A 24,740-nucleotide genomic window follows, 5' to 3' on the forward strand; every position below is an offset into this window, starting at 1 on the left:
TCCAAATAGCAAAGTAATTAGGGGACTGAGGTTTGGAGATAACTGGCTGGGTTTTTAGGCAGTTATCTACAGGCTGTCACTGTCTAGCTATGTGGCTTCAGGCAACTTACCATCCTCATTTGTAAAACAAGGCCAGTGATGGTGCATATTTCATTGGTTTGCCAGCAGATTAAAGGAAAGCCATGCACGGAGTAGCGAGCAGCACAGATACATGCTTGAGAAATGTTTGCTGCTCATGCTTTCAGAAAGCTGTATTTATGTAAGCATTTTTTAAAGACTCAAGTGATCTCTTTAAAATAACAAGACATTGTAAAAGCATATAAGGTAAAAACAAAACAAAACAAAACAAAAAAAACCCCTAATTTTTATACCTGGATGAAATCTACTGTTTTGATACATTTTCCTTAATATAGAATTATAAAGCAAAGATAAACTAATGCAGTGTGGTGGTGATGACAGCAGCAATAGTTTCTCCTCTTTAAACCTAATTGTATGATTGTGTGTGTGTGACTGTGTGCTTTAAACCTTATCTTTGGAAACACCGATGTTTTTAATCTGAAGCAAAAAAAAATTAACTTGCAGATGATAACATTTGAACAGCTAAAATTTGTGAAGAACTACAAAGTATTTACCAAAGATTCTATGCTGACAAGGAATTTTAGGCAGAGTAAATGACAATTACAGTTCAGCCTAAATACGAAAAGGTTGTTGTTGTTGTTGTTTTTCATCTGTGGGCTCTTTTGGTTTTCAAAGGCAGATCAAAGCTACATCCTTCATGGGAGAAACACGGGATTCCTGAGGCCTCCATGCACTTTTCTTCAAACACCCCACTGACCCGTCAGGCAAAGTGGTAGCTGATGAGAAAATGATAGCTACACAGTAACTACAACAGTAATAAAGAATAAACACCACTCCCCAAACCCCAAGTATACAAGTGCTTCCTGTTGTCAGGACATTGCCACTGACACTGAGCCAGTTTTTGTTCCATTATAGTAGGTTTCAGGATATGTCTGCTTAAATCCTACTGCGCACAGGACTCACTGGTCACTATCATTCGCAATCACTAACAAAACAGTGCCCATCAGCAGCCCCGCCATCTGTCCTCCCAGGTCCCTCCACACGTGGGCTTGAACAGATTTTGAACTGGCCAAGGTCACTGCACAGCCAGCCTCCACAGATGGGACCAGTGTGAAAAACCTAATTGCAGCTGTGGATAAACATGCACAAGGACACACATGGTTGGCCATATCCCTGTCTAGACTTGATGGTGGCAGAGTGTCACGGGGCACAGACAGCAAGGACATGGTTTCAAGGTAACTGCCTCTCAGGGACCTTTCCTCTATCGAGGAAATGTTACTATAATGTGCTCTGCATTTCTCCAAGATCTTTCAGTATTAATTTGAAAAACCAATAGAAAGGTTGCCTTGCCTATTCTGGGAATATCTTCTAAAATTTCTCCAGGAATTAAAAAACAGCAGTTCTTCAATAAAAAATATGGTTTTGTAACCAGCACAGCACCACAAACCATATGAAAGTTACAAATGTGGCTTGCACAGAATACAGTAGACTCTTGAGTTAGTGAAAAAAAAAATGAGATGCTTTCATTCCATGTGTTTATTTCATCTGTATTAAGATTACCTTTTCCTACTTCCGTTTTACATTCAGCTGCTTTCATGGAGCCTTTGCTTGTTTCTTCAATGCTATTTCATTGGGTATATAGACCTGCTCTTCTGTACTCCTAAGCAACTCATCAAAATGGAATCGCACTGAAGTTGATTTTCCCTCTTGAAATATATACAGCCCTTGGGGAGCTGAATTGTCAATATCTTTTCTAGACATTTACCATGTCTGGTCACTCAGGTTGAGCTAAACTGGATGTGCATTACTTTCTGAAAAGCTGTTAAATTTAAAATAAGATATCAAGTTGGTGCTATTTCAAAAGATTGTTGATAAAAAAGGACATTTAACTGTAACCATACTGAACAGACAGTTGATTATAGAAAGACATGTCAGTGCACATATGGCAGCCGACTAAATTATGCACATCTGGATTACTTTTGGCAAGAAACATAGCTAAGTGTCTAAAGCCAAGTTTAGCAATCTGTCACTAACAATATGTACATTTATTTTAAAATGTCAAGGGCTCAAAGTCATATTTTCTATTTCTTCATAAACTTTCCAGCTCTTCAGAAGACAGCAAACAGGTGACAAAACACATTGCCCAAACTGCCAAAGGCTGTATAAATAAGGGGTAATTTTGAACTTCTCACCACATATACAGAGGATTCAAACTCTGAAACAAATGCATGTGTTGTGGGATGTACTGAAACACAGATTGTTAAGTAAGGGTGTTATTGTTTTACTCTGAAAGTTGGTTGAAAAGTGCATTCCTATAAAAATATGGCTGGCCTCTACATGGAGAAGTAAACATCAGAACATGCTGGGTAAAGCACATGGAGATAGTCTGACGGCATCTACTTATAAAAGGAAAAGACCAATGTCTGTGATTTTCTCAGATTAACTTTCCTTTTTCCTGTTGCCAATTACTGACATCATTGAAACCCCAAAGAAAGTGTTTTTTTTTTTTTTTTCACTTCTTGCTTCTAGTTCCCTTGATTAAAAGAAAAGCCAAGAGACACGAACATGACTCAAACTCGCAGGAACAAGAAACTTTACAAGTGGATGAATGAGTATCAGCCAGGTGGGAATGTAGCAGTACTTGTATGCACAAAACTCAGCTTGAGTTTCATGCTGCCTGCTAGTCATTCTAACATTCCAGGCTTCTTAACAACTTCAGTAGGAATGCCAAAATAGATCATGGAGACAAGGGGGCGGGGCCTCACCAATCCAGGTGTTGCCTTCCAGTCTCCTTTGTGCTGGCAGTGAAGAACACCGGAGTAGAACTATTCATACAGTGACAATCTGAATATATACACACTCCGTGTCAGCCCCTTTTCTGGCTCACTAATTTGTATTTTTTTTAAACCACTAATCAACATATTTTTATTATATCCTAGATCTAGATAAGATTTTCAAATGGCGTATTGGGTGGGTGGGTGGAAAATGTTGTCTCTAAATCACAGTTTTTCAAACACCAAGCGTAGTGTTTACAGGCTAAGCCTCATCTACACAGTGAGGATGGTAGTGGTCTCCACCTCACAGAATGGCTGGGAGAAGTATGTGCCTCACCCTTCCAACACACCCAGCATTACTGGCTCCGATTTATACCACTCCTTTTTCTTTTTCTTAAAGTGCTATATAATTCATAAACTACAGGTTGCCAATGAAATGCTTTAAGTCCTAGAGAAATATCTAAATGAGGAGAAAAGAATAAGTAATCATTAAAATAGAAACAGGTGTTTTTGTTAAATATTTTTATAAGGGCCTTGAAATTTATTTTTATAAGCATCTTGAAATCTATGTGAACACAAATGTCTTTCTCCACCTGGATGGATAAGACTATTTGTTTTCTTGGTAAGAAAGCACACATTTTTTTTTTCTTTTTACCATTCATCCATTTCAGAAGATTTTAAGTTTAATATTACTAGGGATAGAAAGTAAAAATAACTCTATATCCTTCTTACTTTGGTATTTTCTATTTGAGTACACAAACTAATTTAAAAATTATATCTGGTAGAAAAAAATGTTCAAGTAAAAGATACATATAAACAGGCAGAAAAATAACAAAAGATTAATTAAATGAATGCATTTGCTAAGATTTAATTTTCAATGCTTTCTTCCCTTATTCTCTGAACCCTGAGGAATTTCATGTTATCCTGGGGCACAAAAATGCCAGAAATATAAATTAAGTGGATCTAGAATGCTAAGTCCTGGAAGATTCCAAGACCTCAGAAGAACCGGAAAGAAATCTCAAGATTGGTCCTCAGCACTGACCACAGACAGAAAACAGCCCTGGTCCAGCGTTACTGGACTGCTGGCCTAAAGAAGTAACTAGGAGAATTTATCATCTAGATGGCTAAATCAATGTTCAGCATAATTATCAGGTTACAGAGAATAAGTTAGGGTATTTAGCTGTCAGCAGAAAAATAAGGTTCTGGGTTCCTGGCTTTGGACTGGCCCAGTGCTGGCAGTGAGAGACTGGGGGAGTGAACCACTGGACAGAAGTCCTCTGTCTATTTCTCTGTCTCAGTCTTACGTTTCTTTGCCTTTACAAGAAGATGAAAAGAAAAATTAATTAAAATAGTTGACCTTTAGAAAAAGAGAAAATCACCCTGCTATACAGTTCACTTAACTTCTCCGAGGTCACTGAAGCAAGAATGGCATGCTCTATGATGTGCTGGTTCCAGGGAAGGAAAAATGGACTCAGAAACTGTGTCATGTGAGGGACTCGTATCAAAGCAACTCACCATGCCAGCAACAAGGAATCAAGTACTGAAAACGTCTGTCCAATGTTAAATGCCATATGGAGAAAACGGATTATTCTATAGGTTTCTCATTACTAAATGCAAATGCATAGGTACAGTCTGGAATCTTAAAAAAACAACTAAACTTGATATTGGTTAATTTTTCAGACTCAGTTCCAACATTCAGTTTTGTTTTAGTTTGCAAAAATAATTTATTTGAAATAAGGAGGGGGAAAAAGAGGGCGAGGGCCAGATGGAGGGACAGAGAGAGACTGTGAAAGAGCTTCTCCACTGAGGGGTTCACGTGGCTAGGGCTGTGGTAGCTGGGAGCTGGCAACTCAGTCTAGGCCTCTCACATGAGTGGTTTTCTCAGTGGGTGGCAGGGACCTGACCACCTGCCCTTTCACCTTCTCTTGGGAGGGTGCGTATTAACAGGAAGCTAGGATTCGGAGTGGTACTGAGATTCCATGCGCGTTGATATGGGATGTGTATCCCAGGGTAGTGTCTTTATCTGCTTTATCCATGCCAGCCCCCACAAACCCAGTTTTAAAGATTAAACCATAATTTAAAATTAAATCCCTCAACTGTTCGGCAAAGATGTGAGGTTTTTACTTTAGGTCAAGGGTGAAAAAGTAAAGGGGCTCTACCATGACCTCAGCTTTTTAGCTGCATTTCAAATATTTTACAATATATGAACACTCGTGAGTATTTTGGTGAATTCTGGAATCTGAGAAACCATCCCTTTCACAAGATGTAATTAATAAGGTATTATGGGAAAAACACAGGACAATGTCTTTCTTGAATCATGCTAATTTTATTACAATGAACCTAAATATTCTAAACTAATTATTTCAAACAATAGCATTTCCAGTACTTAAAGGAATTGTTCTTCTAAGAGTCTTTTGAATTCAATTTTATTTGTCCATTATTTATAACACCCTCTTAAGGTTAATATAAACAGAGCAAGCCGTGTTGAGTTATTCCTCATGCCCAAATTGCTGCTTTATTTTATTTTTCTTTTATTGAACCCAACTTGCTCCTAAACATCAGTGTCACAATCAACTCAAAATCCTCATAACAGCATTTGCTTGGAATATATGCTATGCTTAGTCCAAAATCTGGGTTAAGTAACAGTGAAGTTTGGAACATACATCAACCAGCAAAAGTGACTATACAGAGTATTTTTGGTAATAATATTTATTGGCTAACACCACATGAAGACAGAAATGGCACTGATGTCCACAAAGCAAAGCTCTGAATCATTTGTTGCTCATTCTATTTGGGAGTGAGTTTTATTTTAAACTTGTACCTAATGTATGTAAGAAGCTATACTAATGTTCCACAAAAGTTTTGTGTGTGTGTGTGTGTGTGTTTTTTTTCCCCCTTTGAAGATGTATTTGAAAGGCAGAGTTACTGAGGGGAAGACACAGAGATGTTCTTTCCATAAATGGCCCCAGTAGCTGGGCTGGCCGGGAGGAGGTGAGCCAGGAGCTTCACTTGGGTCTCACAAGCAGATGCTGGGGCCATCTTCACTTGCTTTCCCAGGCACATTACTGGGAAGCTGGTGGGCAGCAGAGCAGCCTGGACTGGAATTGGCAACTGGATAGGATGCTGGTATCGCAAAACACACCTTAACCCAATGCACCACAAATTAGTTTTCATTGCCTTAGTCCATTATAAATAATCAGCTCTTGCCATAACCTAGCATCGCAAGACACAATCTCCACTAAAATTGTTGACCTCACTGATATTCATTGCTAAAATGACGATTCTCATTAACAGCAATTATACAGTTTCTCACAAAAATGACCTAACAAATATGAAAAGTTAGACTGTAAGATCACGTGAAAGCTAACTTACTGTTTTAAAAATCTACATGGGCCCGGCGCGGTGGCGCAGTGGTTAAGGTCCTCTCCTTGCACGCCCGGGATCCCATATGGGCGCCGGTTCTATCCCAACAGCCCCACTTCCCTTCCAGCTCCCTGCCTGTGGCCCGGGAAAGCAGTCAAGGATGGGCCAAAGCTTTGGGATCCTGCACCCGCGTGGGAGACCCAGAAGAGGCTCCTGGCTTCGGATCGGCATAGTGAATCATCGGACGGAAGATCTTCCTCTCTGTCTCTCCTCTCTGTATATCCGCTTTTCCAATAAAAAAATAATAATAATAAAAAATCTACATAAATAAAAATTTTTATTGTGCTCAAGTGCTTTTGCAAATATCACCTTCGTAGCAGTAAACTTCAATTAATGTGGAAAAAAATCAGAAATTATATTTTAATTAATTTACCTAAATATTTTATTTAACTTAAAAGAATTCAATAGCTTCTATATTTCACTAAAATATTAAATATTTAAAAATAATTTAATAACAAGTAATACTTTAAAAATTTGCAACATTAAACTTTAATTCCTAAATGTAAAATAGTCAGAATGTAGTTGCCTACGCTATTCATGGGTGTCCTAATGCCTACATTGTAGCATTATTTTTAGTTCCTGAAAATAAGTTGTGTTTTTTCATCTCATCACTTCACTATGATTTCACCAGATAATTATGCATTGAAGTTCGTTACTCAAAGCATCCATTGTTGAACCAAACCAAAACTACCCAATTCAAGAACTACAGAATAAAGAACTGAAACAAAACTGGATATAACCATGGATCTTAAAAGAGAAGCAAGTGGTAAGCAAATAAATTTCAATATGAAGTGGTGATGTAAAATTCCATTTACTTGAGAATTATTCTATGCACTTGCAAACTTACAAAGTATCAACACTTTCTGAAATGAATCAAATAATGCTCTATTTTTAAATATAGGGAAAGTTAGGCAATGTTAAAAAGAGAAGAAAAATTTTAAAACCCCCATTTGTAGATGTCCATTTAAAATAATATGGATACCTAGGTGTGTCGGTAAGCAGGCACCAGGCAGATGGATGGATGACTGTAGGAAAATGGGCACTGGGTCTAAACAAGCAGTGATGTGAAATGCATTAAAACAACAAAAATTCAAAGTAAAATACAAATTCAATTATGGATATTAATTTATTCATTGATGCAGTAAGCTTCTGTGAACTCCTTTCTAAAGACTTATCTATTTATCTGAATATCAGAGTTAGAGAGAGAGAAAAAAATCCTTATCCTTCACGCACTGGTTCACTCTGCATTTTGCAACAATGACCAAGCAGAACCTTCAGGTCTCCAAGATGGCTGATGGCTGATGGCTCAAGCCATCTTCCATTGCTTTTCTCAGCTCGTTACCATGGAGCTGCATCTGATGTGGAACTGCTAAGAACAAACAAGCTCATAGGGGATGCCAGTGGTACCAGAAGCAGCTTTCTTTTCTTTTTTAAGATTTATTTCATTACAAAGTCAGATATACAGAAAGGAAGATCTTCCATCTGATGATTCACCTCCCAAACAGCCGCAACAGCGGGAGTTGAACCGATCTGAAGCCAGGAGCCAGGAGCTTCTTCCAGGTCTCTTACTCAGGTGCAGAATCCCAAGGCTTGGGGCTGTCCTTGACTGCTTTCCCAGATTGCAACTTGAGAGCTAGATGAGAAGCGTGGCTGCTAGGATTAGAACCGGCATCCATATGGGATCCTGGTGTGCTCAAGGAGAGGACTTGAGCGACTAGGCCACAGCACCGGGTCTGGAGTTTTCTATACTATGCCACAATACTGACCCCTTGGTAAGCACTTTTTGTGAACAAGGGCTTGTATTGGGTATAACTATATCACAAAAACACTTTTTGAGAAGACTGTATTGTTTTCAGGCAAGTATATGACATGGAAGCCTATAGTTGACACACGTTCAAGTCTTCAATAGGTTGGAATATTCTTGAACATCACAAATTTTTTAAAATATTTCACTACAGGGAGGTGGGAGTGCTGAGGAAGTAATGGAGACCACACCCCATTCATTCAGCAGTGCTGGTTACAAAGGGTAGCACATTCAACTCCCTTGGTCAAACCATCCATTTCTGGTGAGTGCAGAGTTCTGACCTGTGCTGGTTTACCCATCCTTAGGCAACCAGGTAGCTCACACTTGCGGGAGGTAACCATACTTATGCCAAACTTAGGGGGGGCCACCTGATGCCATGGCACACGATAGCCCTGAACTCCCAGATTCAAGCTATCCTACAGTCTTTGCCTGGGCTATGGCGGACGCACTATGACGTCCAGCTCAAATCTTCCATTTCAATGTGTAATTCTTCAGAGATGTCTTTGTGGGGAGACAACTGGCCTACCAATGACTTTTATAAGTAGGCATTCGGGTGTGACTACACAATCATTTTTGTTTCAGTCATGTGCTTAGCAACCCAAGTGAAAAACAGAGACCTCAAGTTTTATATTTGTTTTCTAAAACTTCACTTGAAACAATCATGAAAACATTCAAAATCAAATATTTGAGTAAAAATTTCATGTTGCTACAAATTGTCTCCTTTCTTCTTTTGGTAAGGTCTTTAGTGCTGCTGGCTCAGCACCCTACTCTGATGCCTCATTTAACCTTCCTTTCCCCATTAAAAAACCTGACTCTAAATAGTCACCTTGGAAGTGAGGACTCTTAACACTTATATTTCAGGGAGAAAGCAAAAACACACTCCAACACTCCAAGGCCCAAGTTGAAAAAAAAATGTATCCACACGTCACTCATGAAGGAACATGTGCTCAATAAAGCCTTTTGTTTCTGGTTATTGGTTCTTGGTAAATTCTACTTAGTTTTAAACCAGAGCCCAGTGAAATAGCTTAGTAGCTAAAGTCATTGCCTTGCATGCACCAAGATGCCACATGGGCTTCGGTTTATATTCCAGCTGCTCCACTTCCCTTCCAGCTCCCTGCTTGTGGCCTGGGAAAGCAGTCAAGGACAGCCCAACGCCTTGACACCCTGCACCCATGTGGGAGACCCTGAAGAAACTCCTGGCTCTTGACTTTGGTTCGGCTCAGCTCTTGCCATTGTGGCCTCTTTGGGAGGGAGCCAGTAGAGGGAAGATCTTTCTGTCTCTCCTGCCTTTCCTATAAAAATAACAAATTTTTAAATGATAATCATCATCATCATAATTTTTTTAAAAAAAAGCTTTAAACCAAGGACTGACACAATGGCTCAATGGCTAAAGCCTCACCTTGTACTCCCTGGGATTCCATATGGACGCCTGTTTGTGTCCAGGCTGACCCACTTCCTTCCAGCTCCCTGCTATGGCCTGGGAAAGGAATAGAGGACAGTCCAAAAGCCTTGGGACCCTGCGTTGGTGTGGGAGATCTGAAAGAGGCTTCTGGTTTCAGATTACCTCAGCTCCAGCCATTGTGGTCACTGGGGAAGTGACCAGTGGACAGAAGATCTTTGTCTCTCCTCTCCATGTACATCTGCCTTTCCAACAAAATAAAAATAATAAAGCTTAGAAAAAGTTTTAAATCAACAAACAAAAAACTACTCAGTCTGTTTACTTAAATAACTCCTTCTGTAGATGCTGTATTAATGTGCTAGGAAGCCATTAATAGAAGGCAACTGCATCACAATATTTTAAACTTCAGGAAGAATGAACTGAGAAAGTACAAGGAGTTCTAAACAACCACTTGCTTTGATGAGCTAAGATGGACAGCATGAATCTCCTTAAGGAATCTCATGTTTCCAGGGTTTCTTGTGGTGTGGGCACCATTGCAGTGTGTGATTCTTGAATCTTAAGGGTTTCTAGGACATGCATTTGCAGACTTTTAACGATGCTAGTTAATATGTCCAAGTCCTATAGTGCAGTGCCCATATTTGATATCTGCCCCTGGCTCCTAACATGAGTTTCCTGTAACGCAGACCTTGGGAACCAAGGATCAGGACCACAGTGATTGGTCTCTGAGTCCCCAGCTTCAGCCTGGGCCCAGCCATGGCCTTGTGGGGATGTGGGGAGCAAACCAGCAGAGGAACGGTCTCCTCTCTCTGTCTCTCTTTTGATCCATCTCTGTTTCTCAAATAAAAGCATATAGATAATGGGTATTTTATTCAATCTGATCCCTGAATGCAAACCAATTACCACACCTTTGCATAATTGATAAAGTGGTTTCCTCTTGTGTGACTTTGGAATTAATTACCACAGCACTTACTGAACTGCAAAGTTTTGCTCCTCTGAAAATCACATATACACATACAAATATACATACACGCATGCATATATAAACAATCATATTTGGGGAGAAAAGATAAAAATTCTAACTTACGATTATAAAAAATCATTTCTTTTGACTCAATGTTTCTAACTTAACATTTGACTTAATGTTGCAAATTGAATATAATCTGTCTTCATAAGTTACACAAAAGCAACAACGTCTATTTTACTACTAGCAGCTAAGGCAGGAACAAAGCAGCCCACACATCCATTTGTTATCCGTCCTGTCTGGTATTCTTCTCCTGTTTAGGTTTCTGCTCTAATGCTGAGAAGAAAGCTGAGGCAGCAGCTAATGTCTAGCTATTCCTCATATTTAGGAATATTCCACTTTCCATATTTAGGAAGGGGAATCAAGTGCAAATATCTTTTCTTTACATACAAACAAGTCAGAATTTTCATTAAGTAAGTTTATTTTGTTTTGATTTTTAGAGTTTCACACAGAGAGAGAGACTAAGAGAAAGAGAAATCTTCCCTTTGCTGGTTGATTCTCAAAATGGTTACAACAGCTGGGACTAGGCCAGACTGAAGCCAACAGCCAGGAGTTTCATTCGAGTCTCCCATGTGGAGAGCAGGAACTAAAGCAGTTGGGTCATTTTCCACTGCTTTCCCAGGTACGTTAGCAGAAAAATGGATGAGAAGTGCAGTAGATGAAGCAGGGGGAGCCACGGTGTAGTAGACTAAGCTATCACCAATAGTGCCAACATCTCATGTAGACATCAGCATGAGTCCCAGCTACTCCACTTCTGATCCAGCTCCCTGCTTATGGCCCAGAAAAGAAACAGAGGATGGTTCAAGCCCTTGGGCTTCTGCACCCATATGGGAGACCTAGAAGAACTTTCTGGATCCTGGCATCAGATTGGCTCAGGTCTGGTGGCTGCAGCCATTTGGCGAGTGAATTGCAGGATAGAAGATCTCTCTTTCTCTCTCTCTTTCTCTTTTTCTCTGTAACTCTGCCTTTCAAAAAAATTAAAATCCAATCTTTTACAAATAGAAGTACAGCAGCCAGGGCTCGAACCATACATAGCCCATCAGGAATGCCAATGCTGCTGGCAGTGGTTTAACTCACTGAACTACAGCACTGGTACCAATTAAAAGAGAAACGGGCTACTGAGGATCTGAGAATATTAGAAGACCTTGACTTTAACTCAGTTTTCCATGTCATTTTCTCACTCTGCATGAGTGGCTATTTATTAAATGTGAAAAATGGGAAAAGACTCACGCAGATCTGTGGATCTTTCTGTTTTAGAGTGAAGACACAACAGTACTGCCGAAACAAAATGAGCAGAAAATGGAATTAAAAGGTAAGTCAGTTTTGGTACCTAATCTTTTTGAAATCCATGGAGAGTATTTCATAACATGTATTTTATCAGGAACTTTTTGAAGACCCCTTGTATCTGAGAGATTCACAAAGAAGGTTATATAAGCAAGTGTGGCATGTCTAAAAGTTTGGCTTTTACACAATGTATTTTCTTTTTCTCAGTAGTTATGTTTGACAATGGGGCTTAATTTATCAAGGAAGAAATAACCAGGCTGTCTTTCTACTGTCAAGAGAACAAATCAAGGAATTCTATTTCATGAGCAATGCCTTCCAATTAAAATAGAAGAAAGGAAAGAGAAAAGCCATGGATTCTGTTGAGTGTTTGTGTAGCAAGCACAGAGTACCACTGCGGCTATTTAGACAACTGAGGCTCACAGACTAGGGAGAATTCCTAATGCAATTGAAACCAATTCAATGGGACACTTTAATTTTTAAATGTTTTTCTTGAATATTCTATGCTGTGGGGATTGAGTGCTCATTTGATTAACTTGTTGCCGGGGTAGTTGTGCAAGAATTAAATATGCTTTGACTGGACAGTGCCAATGAAATGAATCTGAATAGATTTAAATATGATACATACTCTTGCCTCAGGTTAAAAGAATTTCCATGAGAAAAAAAAATCTCCAACTGTAGCTAAAGCCAAAGGTAACTGTCATTTTGCTCCGAATTCAGATTCTTTCATGAATGCATTAATTAACAGTGCTGCGCTTAGCTTTACTGATAATCAGTATGTATCAGTGCTGGTACTCTGAACTGTCAAACTAGGGGATCAACAACTTCCTAAAGTAAACCACCGATTATAATCCATGACTATAATCAGGCATAATGATGAATTTTGCACAATACTCAATGATTTTTTTTTTAGTACTATCTAAAAGAGGAGTTTTTTCTGCTTCAAAACTAACAGCTGGGGTGAGCATTGGCACAGGAACCAAAAGACACAACTGGGATGCTCGTATCGCACGACCGAGTGCTGGCTCCACTTCGGATTCCAGCTTACTGCTAATGCATACTCCACTGTGCAGGAGGTGATAACTCAAGTACTTTGGTCCTGGCCAGCCACGTGGGACACTTGGCGTCAGGGTTGGTCTTTGGTCTGGCCCAGCCCTGGCCGTGCGGACATGTGGGAAGTTAGACGCACAGCTATGAGGCCATCTCTGACTCTCACTTCAAACAAGCAAATGGTTTTGAAAAAGGGCACCAACACTTTCAGAAAAGGTTTATCACTCTGACCAGTTGTTCATTATTCAATAAAAATTTAATACACACATGCTACAGTATAATGGAGTAGGGAGGTGGCCGTGGGAATGAATCACACAGACAGGACGACGACTGAGGGATGTGTGTGGAGGTGCTAATCCCCGTGCTGTCCCCTGCTTAGCCCTCAGCCAGGACACTACACTACAGCAACCAAGGGCTGAGCTGCCCAGTCTCCAGTAGGAGTTTCCTCTCAGAGCAAATCAGGAAGTCTTGCAGGAGGCCTGCTGGAAACAAGCTAGATGAGGAGCGAAGGGCAAGGTGCTGGGCCCGTCCCTAGAGGCACCCAGAATGCTCCTGTACTTTTCTTTTCAGGCTGTGTGACCAAACCACAGGGGGCCCTGGAAGGTCTGTGAGGACATAGCCTGCTTCAGGCTGGGAGCAGTTCTGCGCAGATGGCCGCTGATAGAGTGGCTGGGTGCGGTAAGCCTATTCTTGGGCTCATCTAATCTTAGAGATCTGGAGTCTCCCAGAGGGGTGGAGGAGGATAGTTCTGGGATCACACAGCAGTGTTGACCTTCTTTGGAAAAGATCCAGAGGCTGTAAATTACAGCAGTTTACCTAAATTTACTTAAAAAGAGAGAGAGAGAGAGAGAGAGAGAGAGATGTGCAAAGAACAATGATTCTGCCCACCCTTTGGACTCCCTGCTGTCCCTCCATGTCTTACCAGGCAGACTGCTTCTGTGCAAGTACTGCAGGCACTGGGCCGTGGGGAGCCCCACATACCTATTCAGAGCCAAATCTCTGTGGCATTCGTGCACTGAGAGCTGAGGGGCAGGCTGGGGTATTTCTGGAGGCCAAAGTACTAATGCTCAGTAATTCTGCAAACATACGAAGACAACTTTGCCTACCTGCCAAAGGTGTGGCACCATGTTCTGGCAAAGAGGACTGCAACAGATGTCACTCATGCAAGCAAATTCTCAGGGTATAATGGGAGTTGAAAAACAGCATCTTGGAAGCTGCTAAAGGGACAAACATGATATGAAAATGATTGGGCAGGAGAGGTCCTATTTATGAATCCTTAATGAGGCTGTTTTATGGTTTAGATATTATTGCTTTGACTAACATCTGTGAGTATAAATACACGGAGATTTTTATGAAACAATCATGGAATCTGAGCAACTATTACACTGAAATTTTTGAAAAAAATATATCTGGGATGCTACACTTGGGTAAGGCTAAACATTCATTCATTCATTTTGGGTGAACTAAAATGACACTTTTACCAGGTCTATTCCCTGTGAAAAAGGAGTTCAGTACTGCAAGTATGATCTGGGATCTACAGGGTGCTCAGAAAACTACTGGAAACAGGACATTTCAGCAATCACCCTTTAGTTTTCCTTCATAATATTTAATTGGGGTTATTACTCTTTTTTAACACTTTTACTTATTTGAGAGGAAGAAGGTGGGAGAGAGATAACAAGAAAGCATTTCCCATCTGCTGGTTCATTCTTGAAATGCCACAACAGCTGGGAACAGCGGATGGCTGAGGCGTGCCAGTCCATGGCTATCATCCTTCTACCTCCCAGGATGCCATAAGCAACAAGCTGAAATTGGGAGGAGGGCCAGGACTAGCAGTCCAGTAGTGATACAGGATGTAGGCATCCCACACAGCTCAAACATAATACCAAACACCTGTTCCTGGTCTCATACTCTAACTTCCTTTATATTACCTATTGACCTTGCCTGTTTATCTTTTGCTACAGTTTAGAGCAAAGCTACTCGAAGTACGATTTGAGCAAAACATGTGATAACTCAGAAATGGACAATAAGTAAAAAACAAAACAAAACAAAAACCCCTTGCAGCCACTTACTATGGCTGTGACTCCAAGAATATGATCTGTGGTTTCATCTCAGTGAACAAAAAGACCCATAATAAGGGTTGGCTATAAATTAGGAGGAAAATGGGTATTTCATTACAAATAGTTCTATTAGTGCTGGTTTAAAAGATTTAGCAACTGTATGAAAAATATTCTAAAATGTCCTTTGTCTATTCATGTGCTAATTGCTGTGGAATTTATTAGGCCAACACTTCAAAAAAAAAAGAGACATATTTCTTGATTTTCATGTACTTGAGAGACAAAGAGAGAGACTGAGATTGAGATGTCATTGACTAGTTTACTCCCCAAGTGCTTCGTGGAGCTGGGACTCCATCCAGGTCTCCTCTGGGGGCGCCAGGGAACCAAGCCCTTGAGCCATCTCAGAATGCATTAGCAGAAAGCCAGATCAGCAACAGAGGATCCAATACTCAAATAAACATTCTGATATGAGATGGGGGTCCCAAGGGACAGGTTAGCATGTTGCGCCACCAGTACTAGGTCAACACTTTCTAACAGGTACCCTTAAATGCAGAATTGGCATTTGGAATATTCCAGTTGTGCCTGCTATTTTTGATTTGACAAAAACAGAAAACACAAAGCCATAAAGTAAAGATAGGTAGTTTATATAAGGCATAGGCACCATTTTGTAGGTGAATAATTTTCATGATTTTAATGTCTTTTAATCTTTATTCAAGGTTAAATCAATAAATTACTATGATTGTAACACTGAGTAGGGGAAGGCATTTGGTGCTGTGGTTGAGTTGCCATTTAGACATCTCCAGCTCATGCTAGAATATATGGTTCAAGGCTAGTTGGGTCACTGCTTCCCAAGTAGAAGACACAGATTGGACTGTAGGATCCTATTTTGGCCTGGCCCATCCTTGGCTGTTGCAGAGCAACCAGCAGATTAAAGATCTCTCTGTCTTTCAAATATATATAAAAAATAAACAACATTTTTAAAAAGTAATGTCTTACAACAAAGTTAAAATTTAAAAATTGAGTATGAAAAAATAATATGCTCGGGCCCAGCACGATAGCATAGTGGTTAAAGTCCTCACCTTGAATGCGCTGGGATCCCATATGGGCACCAGTTCTAATCCTGGCAGCACCACTTCCCATCCAGCTCCCTGCTTGTGGCCTGGGAAAGCAGTCGAGGACGGCCCATAGCCTTGGGACCCTGCACCCACGTGGGAGACCTGGAGGAAGTTCCTGGCTCCTGGCTTGGATTGGCTCAGCTCCAGCCGTTGTGGCTGCATGAGGAGTGAACCATTGGACAGAAGATCTTCCTCTCTGTCTTTTCTCCTCTCGGTATATCTGCCTTTCCAATAAAAATAAAATAAATCTTTAAAAAAAGAAAAAAGAATATGCTCATAAACTCAGTTATATTATGAATTCTGTAATCTAGCTTCTAAACTAAGCCATGACTTCATGCTACTTAGAGAATTTGTTGTCCTAGATCTCCTTAATGACAAAATCCAAAAACATATAATGTTTGAATTCTCTGTATTCAGGAAGCAGCAGCTCAGGCTTGGACAGCTACAAGGGATGGCAAATGTACCAGGCCACACTGAACTTACTACAAGTATTCCAGTCTCCTAAAATATAAATATTTGACTTATTTCCACTGGCATTTACCATTTTCACAAATGCAACAATGGGAGAAGCCAGAAATATGGCCTTCTGGTACACAGATAATAGAAAGGAAATTAAATAATTCAAAAGCCACATGTTTGGCATATTCAGATTATACAGCTCCAGAATTAGAATGCACGGTGGACACCACCTAGTGCAATTTTCTGGTCAAGATACCATAGAAGTAAAGATAGTCCAGCAAGATACAAAAAGGTCATGAGAAGAAAACACTTGATTCTATAGCTGGGAAATTGTAAGGACAAGGATATGCATACGTAAAGGTAAAAGCCCATGAAGGAAGCAGGTAATTGAAATGTAAATAAGTAGAAAATGTGAAACAAAGGGTTGTAAAAGAAAAACCTATAAAATGAAATGAAACTGGGGAGACAAATACAAGTATTCAGGTAGTACCTCAAACCTGCAGGGGCAGAGCCTCTGTGTTGGATGCCCACATCTCAGTCTGCATCCCCAACATTGGAGTGCCTGCTTACTGCTCCCCTGCTTCTGCTTCAGCTTCCCAGAGCTGCGTACACCAGGAAGCCCAAAGGTGCGATGGTTCAAGCACTTGGGTCCCTGTTCTCCCTAGCAGTGACCCAGAAGGAGTTCCAGAATCAAGATTTGCCACATAATTTGGTAAAGAAAAACAATGTTATTCTAAGTGCCATAAAAAGGCAAATGGACCTTCTTCTAATTTCATATCCAGTAATCCCCAGAGAGAGCTGGCTCAGCCCGCAATAGTCCACAACTACTCAAAACCCCAACAATGTACAATAATTACAATCTACCCCTGTGGCATCTATTAACCTTTCTTTTCTCATGCTTTGTCTCTCCAATTAGGCTGTAGTTAAATAAGGTAAGGAATTTCTGACATTTCTCCTGCAGCTATCACATCCGATAGTATGTAAGGATGACCAAATATTAGATAATACATTTCAGTAATTCACACATTAAGAGGCTAGAATTATAGGGAGAATATCACAATGCTTTCAATAATTACAGGAGAAAAATTTGATACATTTGCACATTCATTCATAATAAAATCTGCTATACAAATGAAAAGAATATCTTTCACAAAAATGCCTTTTATAAGTCATCATATTAAAGGCATTCATCTAAGTAAGTAAATGACTTGCAGCAACAGTAGATATAGGGAAAATGCTCAAAGCATTCCTTGTGTTATGGCAAATTATGGTGCTATCCTGGATCAGCTGTTCTGTCTGTGCTAATATGCCTGGAAATACTGTGGAACAAGGGCCTGCCTCCTAGTTTTCACGTGGCCCCGTCCCTGCCCGTAAGGCCATGTGAGGCGTGAAGGGGCAGCTGGATGATCTCTCCTTCTGTCATTCTGCCTTCCAAATAAATAAAAAATCAGGGCGGGGTGAGCATCATTTTTACAATCCAGGAGACAAGAACAGTGGCTATCACCAATCCTATTCAACAATTTTCTAGTGATACTAGTTAATGAAGAAAGACAAGAAAAACTAATAAAAATAAGAAATGAAAAGGAGCAATTTCAGGCCTAGTTGTTAAAGTCCTCATCTTGCATTCACCAGGATTCTATATGAGTGCCAGTTTGTATCCAGGCTGCTTCACTTCCCTTCCAGCTCCCTGCTTGTGGCCTGGGAAAGCAGTTGGGAATGGCCCAAAGCCTTGGGATCCTGCAGCTGTGTGGGAGACCCAGAAGAAGTACCTGGCTCCTGGTTTCAGATTGGCTCAGTCCTCACCAATGCAGCTACTTCGGAAGTGAACAAATAGATCTAAGATTTTTATCTGTATAAAAAATATGCCTTTCCAATAAAAATAAATAAATCTTAAAAAAAAAAGAGCAAATTCTCATTTGATGATGGAATTAAAAATGTTAGGGGTGGGGGGAAGTTCATGAAATACACAAATATATCATAAGGATTAATAGTCTAGCAAGTTTCCTGGACACAAAAATTAAAATACAAATGTGAACTTACTCTATGTAATAATTTTCATAAAATATCATATTATACATAAACACTTGCAAAATTTCAATGGTCAGATAATTCCATATACTGAAGGATGTGGACAAAAGGGAATTCATATCTATAGTGGAAAATGGCAGTATACAGTTAGACTGACTCTGTACAAGTCCTCTAACGTTCTCCAGTGTAGTTATACATCATTGAGAAATGGTTGTAGATAGGCAGAAGATATGATAAGAAATGTTCAGGGGCCAGCATTATGGCTCAAATGGCTAATCTTCTGCCTGAAGCTGCCACTGCTTAAAATGGGCCCTGGTTCTTATCCTGGTGGCTCCACTTCCCATTCAGCTCCCCGCTTATGATCTGGAAAAGCAGTGGAGGATAGCTCAAAGTATTGGACCCTCTAACCACATAGGAGACTCAGGAAAAGCACCTGGCTCCCGGCTTTGGATTGTTCTAGCTCTGGCAGATGCAGCTAGTTTAAGGAGTGAACCAGTGGAGGGAAGGGCTTTTTCTCTGTCTCTCCTTCTCTCTGTAAATCTGCCATTCAAATGCAAATGAATTATTTTTTTTTTTTTTAAGAGAGAAATGTCCAGAGCAGCAGCATTTGTAATAACCACACATTATAAACAACCCGGAAGTGCAGCAATAGTGGAATGGATGGACTGGAATACACTCATAGGACAGAGTTCCATTTGTCACTGAAGAATGATTCAGAGCCTTGGGGCAAACACAGATGAATCCCAGGAAGACAGTCATGAACAAACAGAAAATTACAGGTGAATATATGTAGCATTATTTCCAAGTTATGAAATTTAAATCCTGGAATAACAACAACACTGTACTATTTGAAGGTGCACACATGAGTAGCAGAAGTATGAAATGAAGAATTAAGCAAAATAAAATTCAAGGCAGTGGTCATTTTTGAATGGGGAGGTAAAGGCGACAAATGCAAATGAATGTCACCAAGTAGATGAAGAGGATACTATTGGTATGCTAATTCTTTAACACTCACCTCCAGGTTTATCTATTTGAAAGATTTACTTCTAGTGACCAAGAAGCATATTCTACCCACTCCCCAAATGCCACCAGCAGCCAGGGCTGGGCCAGGCCAAGACTAAAAGCCAGGAACTGGGTCCCTTGGGTGAACCTGGCTCCTTGAGCCACTGCCTGCTGCTTCACAGGGTGTGTGTGACCAGCAGGCTCACCGGAAGTGGAGCTGAGCCCTACACCCAAGCAGGATACAGTGTAACACATGACACAGTGTCCCAAGCAGCAACACAACCACTGGCTCAAAGCCCCCACCCTTATTCTACCTTTCAACGGTTTCAATACCATTCATTAGGCTGCATAGCCAAGTTCCGTATATTCCACATTTTTCATATGCTTTGCAGGGTGGAAGGAAAAAAGGAACAGGAGAAAGGAAAAGAGAGAAGAAAGTAAAACTACTGAGAAGTTATAAAATCCTCGAAATGCAGTGAAAAGTCTGCCATGGTAACCTCCTCCGGAAGGAGAACAGACCACTGTGCACACTGTTGGAGCAAGACGCATGGGCACCAAGACTGCGAGCGGCTGAAACAAGACAGCCCACCGAGGACTAAAATTAGACTCTTTTCACTACACTTGATGAAGCACTTGTCATAATACAGATGTTTTATGGCTGAAAGCATGACTGAAAACACTGGAATTTTCTTATTTAAAAACAAGAGTTTCACCAGATTAAATTTCCTCTAAAATTTCTTAAGTACTAAGTTGGAAATCAGCAGAACCCACTTTCCCATTTCTTCAATTACTTGTTATTATAAAACAAGCATATGCATAAGACTGGGAGGGGGGTGATGGTGGTGGTGGCATTTTTCCCTTCCATGCTTTGGAAATCTGCAAGGTACTACTTTTATGTATGACCATCCACCACAAATAGGTTTAATTCCAAATTGTTCTACTGAGAGGAGAAAAAGGCAATTAAAGTGTCAACACTCAGGAGATCAGCCAAACAACCTTTTGGCAAATGCTAGCATAAATGTTTTCGTAACCTATGCTGTGTAAGGTCACTATTTCAATTCCACAATCATACATATCTCTGCTTCCAGAGATTTGATTCCCTGGGTTTTAAAGGACTGGAGACTATTCCTCAAACCTGAGGACTGTAGAGAAATCCAAGTTTGGAATCTGTAGTCAATTTGGCAGGCTCTGGTGCTAGTTGCACATGCGGAGAAGGCAGGCAAGGCTGGGCGGAATCAGAGAGCGGATGCAGGGACTGCCTGCTGAACATCTGAGCCAGGAACCTAGGTGTGGGCCTTCTCCTGAACCCATCAAACTCCACCTGCTATGGGAAGCTAACTACTCCCTGAGTAACATGCCCACAGGTCAACTGAGAGTTGGGCTCATGTCACCGAGAGTGAGGGCATACATACTTTGTCACAGATATTGGGAGCACTTTTACTTTTATTTATTATTATTGCAAAGTCAAATAAACAAAGAGGAGAGACAGAGAGTAAGATCTTCCGTCCAGTGATTTATTCCCCAAGTGAGCACAATGGGCAGAACTACACCAATCCGAAGCCAGAAGCCAGGAGCTTCTTCTGGGTCTACCATGAGGGTCCAGGGTCCCAAAGCTTTGGACCATCCTTGACTGCTTTCCCAGGCCACAAGCAGGGAACTGGATGGGAAGTGGAGCTGCAGATTAGAACTGGCGCCCATATGGGATTCTGGCACATGCAAGGTGAGGACTTCAGCCGCTAGGCTGTTGCACTGGGCCCTGAAGCCTTGCTTTATAATAGTGACCGAGTAACATTTGAGATGAAGAGATGAGGAAACACAAGAAAGGAAAAACAAGATAGCACGGGCTGCACAGGTCTCAGCTAGGGAATCTAGGTCACGCCTGGAATAGGAGTCTGATGGAGTACAGCATGGATGGTAGGGAGTGGTGGGAATGGTGCCAGCCCAGCCTTTCCAGGCATGCCAGCCCTTGGCCGGGATCCTGAAAAATGAGACATCCCAAGTCAGACACATTTCCGCACATTCCTCTCCCTCCCCTGCCTCTAGCTACTTACAGACTGCTGAAACTTTTTAATTTTTTAAAATAATAGTCGGATATGAAAGCTATGCATGTTTATCCCACAGTGTTTTAGTCTAAATACATGCACAAAAGGAATCTCCTTGTGAAAATCCATGTTGCATATTTACTCCAAGTGATATCCAAAACCTCTTCTGGAATTCTTTCAGTGTTGGGCTTCAGAATCCTGGGCATCTCCTTGTCAATACCTTCAGTGATGAAGATGCTTCATTCTAAACAGGAAGTCTTGTTTCTCTTAGCTATGTAAGCAGATGTTCAAGGACTCCACTTAAAATGCCAGAATAGATGGTGAATGAATCAGACATGGACCTATAGGTTTTAGATCAAGTTATAATTAAATGGTAGATAATGTATGGAACATACAATTTTTTTAAATGAAAAATAAAAAAGCAAAAAACATGTGTCTGGTATGGCTCATCCACTAGAACCAAGAAGAGCAGTTCCAAGGAGGAACAGAGACCCTGCTGAGACCCTCCCAACTCCCCGATGGTACTGGACACAGCGGGTCAGCTTCCTTGTATCCCCATGCTATTCCTGTGAGCTGCTGCCCACACTCCCAAGGGCTGCTCTTGCACCAAGTGTCGGCAAGGTGCCTCTTCCCGCTGTGGGGCTGGGTTCTGAGGAGTCTCTGACCACGTGTTCTGTATAATCCCTACCCAGCAGATATTTATCTGCACACTGTTACATTTAAGAGCGACACGAATGTTCAAATCTGGGTAATTTGGGTTTCATTTTACTTGAGAAAGAGGTAGGGCTGCCATATATTGGTCCACCCTCAGACACCTGCAAGGGCAGGGAAGGCAATCCAAGGTTCACAAATGAGCGGCAAGAACCCCCTCCTAGGGTCTGCATTCCCAGAGGCTGAGTCCGGAGCTGGAGCCAAGAGGCCAACTTGAGCTATTCTAATATGGAAGGTGTATTTCCTAACATCTTAAGTACTAAATATCCATTCCCAAACCTAGGTTTATGAAAATAAAACCTGGGCCCGGCACGGTGGCGCAAGTGGTTAAAGGTCCTCGCCTTGCACGCCCGGGATCCCATATGGGCGCCGGTTCTAATCCCGGCAGCCCCGCTTCCCTTCCAGCTCCCTGCCTGTGGCCCGGGAAGGCGGTCGAGGACGGCCCAAAGCTTTGGGACCCTGCACCCGTGTGGGAGACCCGGAAGAGGCTCCTGGCTTCGGATCGGCATAGTATCGGCCCCTTGCGCTCACTTGGGGAGTGAATCATCGGACGGAAGATCTTCCTCTCTGTCTCTCCTCTCTGTATATCCGCCTTTCCAATGAAAAAATAATAAAAATAAATCTTTAAAAAAAAGAAAATAAAACCTACATTATATCATTTCATTACACTACTTTCTCCTGCAACATAACATATCAGAAATTCTGAAGTCTCCGTGCTCCTAAGACACTAGCATCCTATCTATTTTTGGTACATCTGTTGAAAAGTTTTACTGCTTCATAGTTACATCCTATACATATGCAACTTGTGTGTGTGTGTGTGTGTGTGTGTAGGCACATTTATATGCAAACTTATAACAGACGTTCATAAAATATGAATGATGAACAAAATAAGGCAATACTTTGATGTTAAAAGGTGCACTCCTTAACTGAAATGACACATAATTACATTCTTAGTAATCACTGAGACTTATGATTATTGTCTATGGAATGTGGTGACTTCTCTTTAGCTCAACTAAAACGTCATGGCAAGCAGCCAAAGGCCTAGGCCACAGATTCTGTAGACTCTGATGGGTTTACCCAAAAGACTAAGCCAGGTACCCAAAACTGGCATCGCATTACCCATGAGAACTTGGGCAGTATGTGGCCCTAGGGTAGGATGTGGTGGAGCCTGTCAATTCTGGGCACACATTCACCCACTCAACCTGCCTTCCTTTCTGATGACGACCTCAGAGTTTTAGGAGAGATCTCACTTCTCATCATGCAAAGGTAGAACATATCTGTGACAGTTTTCAATGCAAATGTGTCATAATATATATGAATATATATATATATATATCCAACTGTTGTAAGATGGAAATATGAAGCTCCCTTTATAAATAAGGGAGTGATTTCAGGAAAAGCAGCAGAAATCATTTTGGATGATTTTTTCTTCTTATTCAATATTAACAATATGTAAATTACTTGTGTGATTGGCAAAAATTTAGAATGTATCCTGATGAAGAACCAAGTATGACGTACACGGAGGTGTGCTCACTGTCTCACCCACACATACATAGCTTCCAAAAGTGTACATCCTCAAGTGCACATATGTCTTCAATGCGGTCTTGGAGGAAAGATGCAGCCCGGGAAACAATCAGAGAAGCAGATGAAAGGTATTGTAGATGACTGCCCAGGAGACACAGTGCTGTGCTAAACTTGAGACATAGATGGCACAGTGGGTGGGAGATGCATTTTTAACATTTACCACCTGCTTAGCAAATGTCACCCCAGTCAATCATGATGCTCACCAAATTTCTGACTTCCTAGAACAAACCATTCCAGTCCTAATTGTCATATTTCCCCCAAGTATATTAAATGCTCTTATATTTCTTAAAGAGCGGAGGGGGAAAAATCATTCTAATAGAATTTTATTTTAATAGAATCAAATATTATCAGAAATGTATGATTTTTAAAAATATTTATTTATTTTTATTGGAAAGGTAGATATACAGAGAAGAAGAGAGACAGAGAGGAAGATTTTTCCATTCAATGGTTCACTCCCCATGCAGCCACAATGGCTGGAGCTGAGCCAATCCGAAGCCAGGAGCTCTTCCGGGTCTCCCATGTGGGTCCAGGGTCCCAGGCTTTGGGCCATCCTCGACTGCTTCCCCAGGCCACGAGCAGGGAGCTGGATGGGAAGTGGGGCTGCCAGGATTAGAACTGGCACCCATACAGGATCCTGGCACATTCAAGGTGAGGACTTTAGCCACTATGCTATCACGCCAGCCTGATAATGTTTTTTGTGATTATGTTTTAATCTAACAGTATGAAAAAAATAACTCATGGAAATTGTCAACTTAGACAAAACATAGCAAGTTTTAAAATCGAAATTGTGAACTCAGACAGAATGTGGTAAAGTATATATGATACACTCACAAAGATAAAACAACAGCACCCCACAGCAACAACTAAAAGCCCTGGGAGAAATAATTCAGATAATGTAAACAACTACCACTATTT

General features: G+C 40.9%; 1 protein-coding gene and 1 long non-coding RNA gene across 3 annotated transcripts in view; both read right to left on the minus strand.

Annotated features, from left to right (window-relative positions):
• ARL15 (ADP ribosylation factor like GTPase 15) overlaps positions 1-24,740 on the minus strand; it is a 399,440-nt gene that overhangs the window by 170,738 nt on the left and 203,962 nt on the right. The gene's annotated exons all lie outside the window — the stretch shown is intronic.
• Positions 22,217-24,152, minus strand: LOC121154529. The gene is made up of 2 exons (XR_005883544.1): positions 22,887-24,152; positions 22,217-22,541 (listed from the first exon to the last, which is right to left on the minus strand). It is a non-coding gene; the product is annotated as an uncharacterized LOC121154529 (long non-coding RNA).

The sequence above is a fragment of the Ochotona curzoniae genome, unplaced genomic scaffold (assembly GCF_017591425.1).
Source record: "Ochotona curzoniae isolate NIBS_2020 unplaced genomic scaffold, NIBS_Ocur_1.0 contig_2754, whole genome shotgun sequence".
Lineage (NCBI taxonomy): Eukaryota > Metazoa > Chordata > Mammalia > Lagomorpha > Ochotonidae > Ochotona > Ochotona curzoniae.